Raw genomic sequence first — 13744 nt, 5'->3', positions numbered from 1 at the left:
AGCCAGGAAGCAGATAGATAGGCAGACAGGCAGACAGACATACACACACACACATAGAAAGAGGGGTGGGGGAAGGGGCCTGGGACAGACATGGTCCAAGGCTGTGCCCTTAGTGACCTAGTTCCTCCAGCCATGCCCCACCTATCTATACTCAGTTCAATTAATTGGTAGGAATAATAATTTAAATTATTAACCCATCAAATTCTGAACCTTGTTGCTTTGGGGATCTTGCTTTCAAAATATGAGTTTTTCAGCAGATATTCTAGATCCAAATCATAACAATGATATAGAAAGAATATAACTGCTTACAAATAATTAAAATGGATTATGATAAAAGCTTTGAGAGAATTATGTATAAGAAATGGGGAGAACACAGCCATCTAATGTTTAGTGCCAGATAAATAGAGGAAAGGGATGAAAACTCAAGGAAGGCCACCAAGAAAGGTTCATAGTATTTAAAATGAGATACCACATACATTTGGATTCATGTGAAGTTCATTCTCAAATTTAATTCTTAATTCTAAGAAGGATTATCTAAAATGTCAGGTTCATCAATTTTCAGAAAAAAATAAAATAGGAAAGAAAGCACACGATTTCCATTTCTTGTGCTAAATGACATCTGGTGGTTCTCTGATTGGCCCCAGGAGCCTCCACACGGTTGTGTCATTTCTCTCTCTCTGTCGGGCTTCTCAGATCTCCTGTAAATTTTCTGTGAGAACAGATGTCTCAAATGTCTGCTATAGAATCCAAAGGAACCTTTATATATCTTTGTTCCCCCAACCCTTTTTGTTCACGTTGGAGCGTGTTTCACCCTTAGTTTCTCTTTTTATTAAAGTATATTCAGACACCTTTTACTTTGAAACTAGGTGATTATGATGTCTCATGCAGGTTCATTGGTTGTAACAGTTGTACTACTCTGCTGGAGGATGCTGGTAATAGGTGGGGTCCTTTATATGTGTGGGTAGGAAAGAGTATATGAGAAATTCTTGTACTTCTCAATTTTGCTGTGAACCTAAAACTGCTCTTAAAAACACAATAAAAAAAATCAAGTTTTTCTTATACCAACAATGAACAATTAGAAATTATTATTATTTTTTTGTTACTGGGGATTGAACCAGGGGTGGGGGTAGAGAGGGGCACTTTACCACTAAACTAATCCTAGTCCATTTTAATTTTTCATTCTAAGAGAGGGTTTTGCTAAATTGCTATGGGGCCTCCCTAATTTGTTGAAGCTGATCCCCTACTTGCAATCCTCCTGATTTAGCCCCTTGAGTTGTTGGGAGTGCAGGTACGAGCCACCATGCCCAGCAAACAATTGAAATTTGAAATTAAAATAATATTATTTACATTATACAAAAAATAAATAATTAGGGTTGGGATTGTGGCTCACTGGCAGAGCACTTGCCTTGCACATATGAGACACTGGATTTGATCCTCAGCACCACATAAAAATAAATAAATAAAATAAAGGTATTGTGTCCATCTACAACTAAAAATAACAATTGGGTGTGAATTTAACAAAAATGTACAGAATCTATATGTGAAAAATACAAAATTCTGATAAAAGAAATCAAGTAAGATCTAAATAAATGGGAGGGTATTCTATATTCATCAACTGGAAGATACCATTTTTTTAAGAAGTGGACTTTTCCCCCAATTTTGTCTACAAATTCAATGTAATTACAATCTGTATTCTGGGAATTTGATGGATACTGATAAACTGTAAAGGTGAAAAATCTAGGATAGTTAACACAATACTAGAAGAAGAATCAAATTGGATGATTGACATTATCTAATTTCAAGATTTACTATAAAGCTAATATGATCAAAATTTTATGATTTTGGTGAAAGAATAGGAAAATAGATCAATGGAATAAAATAGAAAACCTAGGAACAGAACCACACAAATACTGGCAAAACATATAGTTAGCTCCGATTTTTCTGACCCACCTGCAATCTCTGACCTTTAATTGGTGTGTTTAGAACACTGACATTCAAAGTAATCATTGATAGATTTGGGTTAATAGCTACCATATGTGTTAGTGTGTTCCATTTGTTGCCCTTGTTCTTTATTCCTGTTTTTGTCTTCCACTGTTTTTAAGCCTTTTGTGGTTTTAGATGAGCATTTTATATTATTCCATTTTATCTCCTTTCTTTGCATGTCAGTTAGACTTCTTTTTTTTTTACTCTTAAAGTAATTTCTCTAGAGTTTGCTTATGTGCTTACTATTAATCTAAGATCCCTTTCAAATAGCATGATATTGCTTTCTAGGTAGTTTTAAGACCTCTTGATAACAAAATAATCCAAGTCTTTCCTCTCTCATCCCTTGTTTGATTTCTGTCATTCACTTATATACAAGCATATAGAAATACACAGACACAGGAGCTATAGATAATTGAATATATTATTGCTATTATTATTATTCAGAATAAAATGTTGCATATAAACTTTTTGGAAGCCAGACTTTATGTTTGGGGCATTAGTACACTAGTACATTAGTGTGTGTTTGTGTGAATCTGGTCTGGAACTGAGCTGCACTCAATGTTTTCTGTAGCTGAAGTTTGCAAAGCCTTCAGTGTCTTAACCTCTTGTCTTTTGGTTTCTCTAAGAACTCCCCAAATATGCTATGTCTTGCAGTTTCCTCAGTTGTGATCTACTGTTGTTATAATGGAGTTCTGTTGCTGTGGTAAAATGTGAGTCAGGAGAAGCTGTCCATGATTTCATGATTAAATCTCAGTCTTTGGTAGACAACTGTTTCATTGCTTTGACCAAAATACTTGAGAAAAGCAACTTTAAGGAGGAAAGATTTATTTTGGCTCATAGTTTGGGGGGTGGCGTACAATTTGTGGTTGACCAGCTCCATTACTTCGGGTCTGTGGTATGGCAGAACATCATGGTAGAAGGGTGTGGTTCAAGAAAGATGTTCAGCTCATGGTTGCTGGAAAGCAGAGAGGGTGAGGAAAAGAGCCAGAGACAAGGTATAGTCTTCAAGGACACACCCTAAAGACTCACTCCCTCCAACTAGGTTCCATCTCCTATATTTTACATCACCCACAATAATATGTTAAATATGAATCCCTCAGTGGATTAATCCATTGATAAAGCCCTCATGATACAATTACTTTCCCAAATCCCCACCTCTGAACATTGCTACACTCCGGATCATGCCTTAATGCAGGAGTCTTTGGAAGACTACTGGTGGGCTAGATTCCAAGTATGCTCTGCAGATGTTTCTTTGCCTTCCCTGTCCACACCACCACCCCCACCGCCCCCCGCCTTCTCATCTAGAGGATCTTGAGTTGGGCAATTACCCTTTGGCCAAGCAGATAAAACTCTGATGGTCATTTTCTTTGGAGAACAGGCCTTTATATGGAGATTGCTTTGGGCATAGTTCAAAATTGGTTAAATTTTACTTCTCTGCCCAAAACATGAAGGGACTTGACTTGCTCTTCACCTGAAAAATATAGTGGGGTTCCTGGAGGGACAATCCCGGAAAGGGTGGGGTTCCCTGAAAACTGGTCACCAGGAGTTTCTCTCACTTGTTAAGCTACAGTCAGCTTCCAGAAATTAGTCAAGTTCCCAAACAAATGTTCCTGCCAGCTTCTGGCTCTCGAGGCTTCTGATCAATGTAATCTGGTCTTGACTATGATTATAAACATCTGTCTCTAGATTTTGGAGAGGTGATTTGCCCTATGACCTCAATTCTCTGATGAGACTAAGAAAAGATGATTTTAATTTAGGCTACCTATTTTCTTATTATAAAAGTGGAATTTATGACTACTAAGCCCTCTACTAGTCAGACCTGAAACCAGAAGTCACCCAATCTCCTTTTTAAATACTTAACTAAACCAAAGTAAAATGATTTGTTGAGGAGTTTGCTCAATTACTGTGACATTCCCGGAGTTTGAGTTGTAATATGTCTCCCCGTGACTACCATGTATAGGATTTTGTGTAAATCGTTACAGCATGAGTTTTGTGTGAATGTATATGAACAATTTGAGTCTGAGGCCCAAATTCACATACAGTAGCTACAATTTCAATTTGATGTGCAGTAGTTATCTACATGTGAAATATGCTTATCTCTTTACTTAGTACTCCCACTTCTAAGAGTAGGTCCTACAGAAGAATAAGCAGGAGTGTAAAAAATAAAGGTGCATGAGGAGGTGTTTTAATAAACTGTAATATTGCTTTGTCTGGTTCTGTAATTGTTCAAACAAAATCAAGTGACACTTTTGATAGGTGCTGTACAGGGGATTCACACTGCTCATGGTGACATAAGTAATAAAGTCTTTTGTATCTGTTCAGAAGTCTATGTCTCCTGTCAATATCAATAAAATAGTAAAAGGCCAACTTATTAGAATAAAATTGGCACTTCATAACTCTTGGCAAAAATAATGCATTTCACCATTTCCTCCCAATATGTTCTTTAATAAATCATGTTTTTATTAACTCTAATTAGCATTTTTCACTTTCAAAGCATGCTTTGAAGATAGAATATTTTAAAATGCAAAATTTATTGACCTCTTTACAGTTGAAATTAAAAGACAGTATTAAATTTACTGTGAGTTTATTAAAAACTTGATGTGCATAGATAAGCACTTGAGCTAGTGAAGCAGGTAGTAATGACTTATTAGTATTCAAAAACTCTGGGGTAATATAGGGTTATAAATTAATCTGTCTCTTCTCTCTCCTTCCTCAGTCATTCAGGATATAGTAGATGATTCCAAGACTATTTTGTGACTTAAAATGAGAGATTTATTTGTTCCTGTATGGCATTGTTCTCCCCAGTGAATTGTTCAATTTTCTTTCTTTATTTGTTCCAGAATCTCTTTTAAAACTCTATTCTAAATACATTTGCCTTTTGCATTATTTAAGATAAAAAATAAGTATTCAATTTATTGAAGCTTCTATCAATTCTATGTAAGCCTGTTGACAAAAATTGCTTTTTAAAATTTGATGTTTATTCATAAGAGAATAACTATATGAGAGTCACAAATTTTGAGATAAAAATACTTTATTCCCTGTGATATACACTTCTTCTTGATACTGTTTTATTTCTAAGAACTACTGTAAATATCTTATCCAAATCTTAAAAACCATATTATTAACTAGTAAAATTAAGAAAACAAGGCTATGAAATCAAATTAATACCCACACATTCACGTGATGTTTGCTATTTGCCAGATTTGTCAGATTCTAATAGGGAAATTAAGGCACAGAAAGGTCAAGCAACTTGCCCAAGATCACACAATTAGAAAATGGAGAAAGTCTGATTGTAGGGTTCATCTACTTCACTGTGTTGCTTCTTAAATTTCATCTTATTCTCACCCAATAAAAATATAAATCCAATCCCTTTCTATAATTCCTTCACCTCTCTTAAAATTGTCATATTATTAATAGGTTGACTACAATCTACTCTCTCAAATACCTGTGCATTTTCCTGATATATACTTGAACATAAACTTACACAGAGTATATTCATGCAAGGCTTTAATTCAGATAATGAATATGGCACATGAAGAGATATATAGTACAGGCAAATATCAAAAAGGTCCAAAAGTTTCAAATTACCTAACAAATCTCTTTTAAAAAATAAAATATTTAAAGGGGCTCGGGTTATGGCTCAGCGGTAAAGCACTCGCCCTACATGTACAAGGCCCTGGGTTCGGTTTTCAGCACAACATAAAAATAAATAAATTAAAAATAAAGTTAAAAAATTATTTAAAAATATTTTTTGAGGGCTGGGGATGTGGCTCAGAGGTAGAGTGCTCACCTAACATGGATGAGGCACTGGGTTCGATCCTCAGCACCACATAAAAATAAAGATATTGTGTTCACCTATAACTTTAAAAACATATAAAAATATTTTAAGAAACAATTTTCCTTTGTCCTGCAATTTCCTTATTATTTTTTTCCACTAAACTATGAGGTAAGTGAGAGGTGATAACTGAAATTTTTTATTGTGGTAAAATACACATAAGAGAAAACTTTACCATCTTACCATTTTTTAGTATACGGCTCAGTGATATGAAATGCATTCATAATACCGTCTATCACCACAGCATCCGTCTCCATAACACTTTTTGTTCTGCAGAAGTGGAATTGCATACACACTGAACAATGAATGACTCCTCATTTTGCACTACCTTTGGCTTTTGGCAACCACGGTTCTACTCTCTGTGTCTATGAATTGTACTACCCTATGTATCTCATAGAAGTAAAGTCATATGGTGTTTACCTTTTTATGACCAGCATATTCCATTTGGCATAATGTCCTCAACTTTCATATGTATTGTAACACATCAGAGTTTCCTTCCTTTTTAAGCCAGGATAATATTTCATTGTATATCTGTACTGCATTTGCTTATGTATTCATCTGCTGATAAACACTTGAGTTGCTTTTACATTTGAGCTTTTGTGAATAATGCTGCTATTTATAAAGACAGACAAATATCTTTTTCAATGATTTGGGCATATACCCAGAAGTAGAATTGCTGGATCATGTGAGGACTCTATTTTAAAATTTTTTTAATACGTTTATTTTATTCATTTATATGTGGTGCTGAGGATCGAACCCAGGGCCTCACAAGTGCTAAGTGAGCGCTCTACTGCTGCCACAACCCCAGCCCTGTTTTAAATTTTTTGAGAAACCATCAGAAGACTTTTTTTGTGTCAGAGAGGCTTCAAATTTAGATTTCGAACTACTTGGATAGTCTCAGTGGAGCCGAATTTACCCAAACCACTCAAACCCACTCATGTAACTACATCAGATGGCCTAACTAGTTAAATCAAGTGCAAACTATTGATCCATTATTTTGATAATATATGAAAATGTTGAATAGTTTCTATTGATTATATTTAAATTTGCTAATCATTATTTCTGTTTTGCCTAATCCGCTGTGAATCCCATACAGTATATTTTTTTATTGTTGGTTGTTCAAAACATTATATAGTTCTTGATATATCATATTTCACATTTTGATTCAAGTGGGTTATGATATTTTTTACAAAGGAATTTTTTCATCTTTGTAAGTTTGTTTTGGGTTTTTAAAAGGAACTCCCAAATTCCTATTCACATTCAAATTTCTTTCAGCTTTCTTGAACTTAAGGAACCCAGTTATAATAGCTATTTTAATGTCCTTATTTGTTAATTATATCATTTGTACCATTTTCATTCATTTTCAAATTGACTCATTTTTCTCGTTGATATGAGTCATATCTTCTGTATTTTGCTTGCTTGGTGATTTTGGACTCAATGTCAGATCACAGTTTCATCTTTTGTCTTGTTTTAAGCTACCTATACCTTACCTCTATTCCCTCAGAATTCCCTGGAAGTACCATTGTTGTACCCTTCTATGCATTTTTCTGTTGTTTGGTATTGTCTTCTTGTCTCCCTGGCTGGTATTCCATAGCTATATCAAGCCAAACTGGGCTCATGCTACCACCATTCTTAGTTTATTATTGCATCATTACATTTATCACACTATTATAATTCTGAGGGTGCCTATCTATTTCTCCAGTAGGCTCTGCAATAAAGACTGTCTCTACAGACTCATTTCTGTCATTCTTGTGTTTCATAATGCATTGAATGAGTTTATGAATAAAATGAATATTTGAAAATAAATTATTTTAGCCAATAATTTAGCACAGAGAAGTTTGAAATTGAACATTAGATCTGTTATATAGTACTTTACTTTATTGAATATGATTTTATTAACTATCTAAAGGATATATATTTTTTAATTTCTTTTAATTTTTCAGTTTTTCACTAAGTTATTTTATACTTTCAGGAAATCTGACCAAAAATAACCCTTCCAAGCATCTTCTGATTCAGGAAACAGCCTCATTGAATCTTCTCTGATTACTTCATTTAAGATCCTTATACACAAAGTAGAGAAATTAGATATTCCTGTCACAGTAGGTTGTGGTTTTGATAGATCATAAAAATCAGAGGTAAAAATCAGAATTTCATTTTATAACTGAATATATATATTTTTTTGTTGTAATAAAGTCCCTACATTTTAGCAGCAGAAAATTAATTCTCATCTTCCAGGTACTTAGTCTAATCCAAAGGTTCTTCTCTCATATTTAAGCATTATTGTCTGTCAGTTGGTTTTACAAATGTCAGATGGGATTTCTCTTTCCTTGGCTTTCTCTGAGTGGCTTACAAGACAGGAAGAATATATACAGAACTAGTCAGAGTGGGGACAGGGCATGGAAGATGCAGGTACTTTCTATTCTCTGAGTGGCTTCCACTGTCTATGCAATTTATGTTCTTAATTTTGGCAATATGAGATGCTAGTGAGATTTGCTAGCTTCTGGAAAATATACTGGTTGTCTGTGAATCTTTCTGAAAATAGATGACTCCACAAAGCTTCAGGTCCAAGTTAGCCCAGACACTAAGGAGCTGAGTGAACTTGTTTGTGGCTATCATTTGACTTCTTCTGTCCACAGCTTACTCTGGATCTAAGGAGTTCTGTGTTGGTATCAGTGTCATGCCTTCCTTAGATCAAAGCACTCTTAACCTTCAGTGAGAAGTCCTTGTGGGGATGAACCCAGGAGAGGATAGGAGTTGGGTAGGAACGGAAGAAGAACAACCTGCTTTGCTCACATGCTTTCTCAGAGTCCCCATAAACTTGTTTCTCATATTTCTCCCTCTCCAGCCTCCATGTATATACAGTACAGTTTCCACGAAAACACATACCTTTGCAAACATTGGAGGTTTTTGTTCTTACTGCTTATCAGAGCTGTATTGGTATGTGTGGACTGAAGAAGTTGCTTCTCTAATAAGCCTAAAAGTGTAGTTGGAGCCCAAGTCATGACTCCCAAGCAGATGCTGATTCAAGGCTTTTAGTTTGTACTGAGGAAGTTGCAAAAAAAAGAAAACAGAACATTTTGTTGATGACTCTTGTTAGCTGCCAAACATCAGCAATTCCATGTCATTTTGTCTCATGAGTGGACACTCTGCTCAGTCAGAGCCTGACAGACTGCATATATTTGACTTACCTACCTCAACATGGAGCCATCCAAGAAGTTATAAGGCATTTGGCCCCAATTTCCCTTAATACTTGCTACAATAGTCTCATTCAAAAATCCAAAATGATTGTTTAATTGAGTCATCCCAAGGTCTTCCAAATTGTGAGGCCTTTTTAAAAAATTTAAATTTTTCCAGAGTGGGGAGTCATCTGTTTTATATCGTTTTTGGCTCCTTTTCTACTTTAAGGTAGCAGTTGGATTTCTTTCCTGAAAGATTGATTTCAAGTTATCAAACATTCTTATATTTAGTCCTTCTAGTTCCAGACATTTAAAGGGAGGATTCTATTAAGACAAAAGAGGAATTATTAACAAAAACTCCTTCTTATTTATTTTACCTTGAGGCTATAACTTGAATTTGGCTTTGAATGGTTTTTCAGTATTTTTCTGTTAGGTAGGGATCTGCATGCAACAGATGTTTAGTCTATGCTCATTGACTCAACCTAGTGGCTCTGTTTAAATTACATATGAAAAGGAAAATGACAATTGAATTGACATATATGAATGAGGAAATTTAATTTTTTATAATCACTCAACCTTTTCTAAGAAGTCAATTTTTGCTGATTATATAAAAAATGAGTATCTATTCTGGTTCATTGCATATTGCCAATAAACTTTACTAATGGCATTAATAAGCTGAAAAAATTTATAGTTTGATACAGTGTAGTATTAGAAACATTTTGCATTACATGAGTTGACATATAGGTTTTTGATAAATCATGTTCTATTCATTGGGTTTGTATCCCTATGAGTGATTTGAATCAGGCATAAAAGGTGACCTTCTCAGCATGAAAGTAAAGTTATGTATTTTAGTTGTACTTAAACTAGATATAAAGCAAGAGAATGAAAGTGGAGTTATTAGAGCGATAAAGCAGCATAGGTGGCCTGTGACAGGTCAGTGACTACACACGAAAGCCCTGTGAGGAGATGTTTGCTGAAGCTGGTTGGGCTTTGTTGAGCTTTACTTGAATGGTTCCTGTCTGACTTGTATGGATTACTGATCAGAGCAGGGAGTTCTCTATTTGATGCCAGCATCCAGTGTGAAAATGTCACCTGGTGCTTTAATCAGTAATATATATTTCCATCAACCTCTTCAGATTGTAATTTTTTTAAAAAAAAATGTAGATTTGTCTTGCTATTATGTTCACAGAATGTGCTAGGTACCTATTGAATTAATTAGTGAATGAATAAAAAATTGTAAATTATCTACCCCAAATCCAAATGAAATGGCTCACATGCAAGTGCATATGTCCATACAGTTTTTTAAAAATACTCATCAGAGAGGGAGCATAAAAGCCTTGGCAACTCCAGAGCAGGGGAAGATCTTTCCTCTCTCTGTATGTTAAAATAAATATTCTATTAGTATTTTAAATATTTGTTTAACTGCACTAAAATGAAAGAGAGACTGAAAGGTATGTTTGGTTTTGGTAACAACATTTTGCCTACATGGAGAGAAGTAGAAAAATAGCAGTCCAGATGTGTATGCTAATTTCAAATTACTCTGGAACTGGGGCTGGGGATGTGGCTCAAGCGGTAGCGTACTCACCTGGCATGCGTGCAGCCCGGGTTCGATCCTCAGCACCACATACAAACAAAGATGTTGTATCCGCCAAACAGACAAACAAACAAACAAGCAAACAAAAATTACTCTAGACCTTGCATGTTGGGTTGAGCATTTAGGTAATGGCAAACTATTCAGATTTTAAAATTTATATATATATATATATATATATATATATATATATATATGGAAAATGATGTGATTGCACATCTGGGCATTAGAGAGATTTATATTGCAAGAATATGTATTTATTAATGAAGAAGTTTGAAAATAAGTAAGTTGAAGATAATGTACTGAAATTGTAAAAGGCCTGTAAATGTTGGACTGTGGTACTTGCTTTGCATTGCCAGTGAGGAAAGTCAAGGTAAAAGAGAAAGTATTGAAATGAGTAAAGGTCAGTAAAAATGCATTTGGTTTCTGGGGATTTTTGATAATAGTTTTGATATTCTTTTGGAGATAAAGCTTTTTGTAGTAACCACAATGAACTAATCTTATTTGAATTGCTTTGAATTCTACAGCTGTCAAAAAGACATTTAATGTTTTAGCAAAAATAATTGAGAAAAGCTAAAGAGAAAGCCTGTCTTCTATGTAGTTTTAGGATAAATTGTCAAAAGACAATGACAATGGGTACATATTTTTTTATTTGTTTATACAGAATAGAAGCTTTTAGCCTTAAAGCCTAACAAATAAAATCATTAAAAAGTTAATAATACTCTCCAAAGCATATAAGGACTTTTAAGATATCAAAATGATAATAATAATGACTTGGAAAGAAAACATGTATATAGGGAAATTAAGAGTCTAGATAGAATTATTCTATGAAAGCTTCTGTCCCTGGAACAGAAACTGATGGCATAGCTGAGTTTATAAAGATGCTCTTTTTGTTTGTTTGGAGTTGACAGTTGCGAGAGCAGAACGGCTCCAAATGGGACTATACTTTCTAAAGCAGCTTTGACTAAAAGACCTGACCAGAACAATTTTAGAGGAGGAAAAGTTTATTTGGGGGCCCATTGTTTCAGAGGTCTTAGTCCATAGACAGCTGTCTCCATTGCTGGGGGCTCAAGGAGAGGCAGTACATCATGGCAGAAGTGTGTGGCGGAAAGAGTCCCACATGATGATCAGGAAGCAGTGGTCTCACCAGATATAAAATATAAACCCTAAAGGCATGCCCACAGTGACCCACCTCCTCTAGCCATACCTCACCGACTTTCAGTTACCACTCAGTTAATCCCTGTCAGGGGATTAATTCACTGACTGGGTTGAGGCTCTCATAACCCAATCATTTCACCTCGAAGCCTTCTTGCATTGTCTCACACATGAGCTTTTGGGGGACACCTCATATCCAAACCATAACAATTAGCATTTTTATTGCTTTCCTTTTATGAACAAATCACTGAAGGAGATGCTGAAGATTGAAGAAAACAAACTGAAACTTCAGTCTCCTCAAGGCCTAAAATTTAGTGGAAAAAGTCAGGCACTATGAGAGTGAACAAGCTCATAAATTAGGAATTAGGAACTGGCATGGTGCAGACAATCAATATTGATAAAGAATAAGGGTGTGGAAGCAAAGAATGGGGAGACCTGTGGCAGAAGGGTATTAAATCTTAATCTGAGGATGAGTGAGTGAGTCTGTGCTGGCCTCATACAGAGATGGAGGGAAAGCATTCTAGACCTGGGTCCTGCAGAGACATCGGCCTAAAGTGCAAAAGAGAGTCCAATATGTTCAAGGAACAGACCCAAGTTGGAAAAGCAGCAGAGGTTAGACACTCAGGGCCTCAGAGGCAATGGCAAGGGCTTTGGATTTATTTTAGTGGTTTTAAGATGTGTTTTGTCAGGTTTTTCATTGCTGTGACTAAATGATCTGACAAGAACAATGTAGAGGAGGAAGAGTTTATTTTGGCTCGTTGTTTCAGATGTTCAGTGCACGCTTGGCTGACTCCATAGCTCTGGATTTGAGGTGAGGCAGAACATCCTAGTGGAAGAAAAACATTTTAGAACACGACAGCCAGGAAAGAGAGAGAGAGACCTCTGCTCACCAGCGACAAAATTGTAAACCCTGAAGACACACCTCTGGTGACCTACTTCCTCCAGTCACTTTTCACTTGCCTGCAGTTATCACCTAATTTATATCAGTGGACTGATCCACTTATTAGGTCATACTTCTCATAATCTAGTCATTTCATTTCTGAAAATTCCTGCATCACATTACATATGAGCTTTTGGGAGACAACTTATATTTAAACTGTAAGAGGATGCTATTAAGTTTTTAAATAATTGTGCAGCAATTCACATTTTACATTGACATTTTAGAAGGATGACTCTTAGATTAGAACTATGAATAAACTGGAAGGAAGGAGGTGAATTAGACAAGATGGAATATTTTATATGGAATAATGGAAAGTAGATGGGTTCAAGGTATATTTGGAGGCAGAAGGAACAAAATGCAGTTGGTAACCTGGAGGGGCAAAGTGAGAAAGAAGAAATCCAAGATGACACTGAAATTTCTTGGATTAGTAAATGAGTTATCGTTTATAGGGAACACTAGAGATAGTGGAACAACAAGCGTTCAGTTTGAGAGGCTGTAAGACATCCAAGTAAAAGTGTCAGTGAGAAGTTGGCTGTAGTATAAGAGAGGCAGGGCAATTTGTATACTTTTGGAACTCATCAGCATATGAAATGGTATTAAAAGTGAAAGGAGTAGAAGAGACACTTCGGGAAAATTTTATAGCATTAATGTACAAAAAGTTGGCATACTTATAACTTCAAACTTACCACTGTAATATGTATATATATATATATATATATATATATATATATATATATATATATATATATATGGCTCATATACATTCATATATTTTTATTGTATATTTTTATAAATAAAATTTTGTGGTGTGTGCTATGTATCTTTGTGCATTTCTTATTGAGTTTATTCCTATTGATTTTCACTAGATATTTTTATCATAAAATGAAATATTTTTCATTCTATTTTCAGTTATTATTTATAGATTACAGAGCTACATAAGTTTTTACTTTTTTAGATATTTCAGTTTTAAACCCCAACCCACAATTAAGACAAGTGTGTGCTTATTTCCACTTATTGGGCTTTGGAGGTTGATAGTCCATATCACATTTAAACAAACAAACAAA

This window comes from Ictidomys tridecemlineatus, unplaced genomic scaffold (assembly GCF_052094955.1).
Source record: "Ictidomys tridecemlineatus isolate mIctTri1 unplaced genomic scaffold, mIctTri1.hap1 Scaffold_160, whole genome shotgun sequence".
NCBI classification, from domain to species: domain Eukaryota; kingdom Metazoa; phylum Chordata; class Mammalia; order Rodentia; family Sciuridae; genus Ictidomys; species Ictidomys tridecemlineatus.
The sequence above is the reverse complement of the archived record's forward strand: the minus strand, read 5'-3'. Positions refer to the sequence as shown.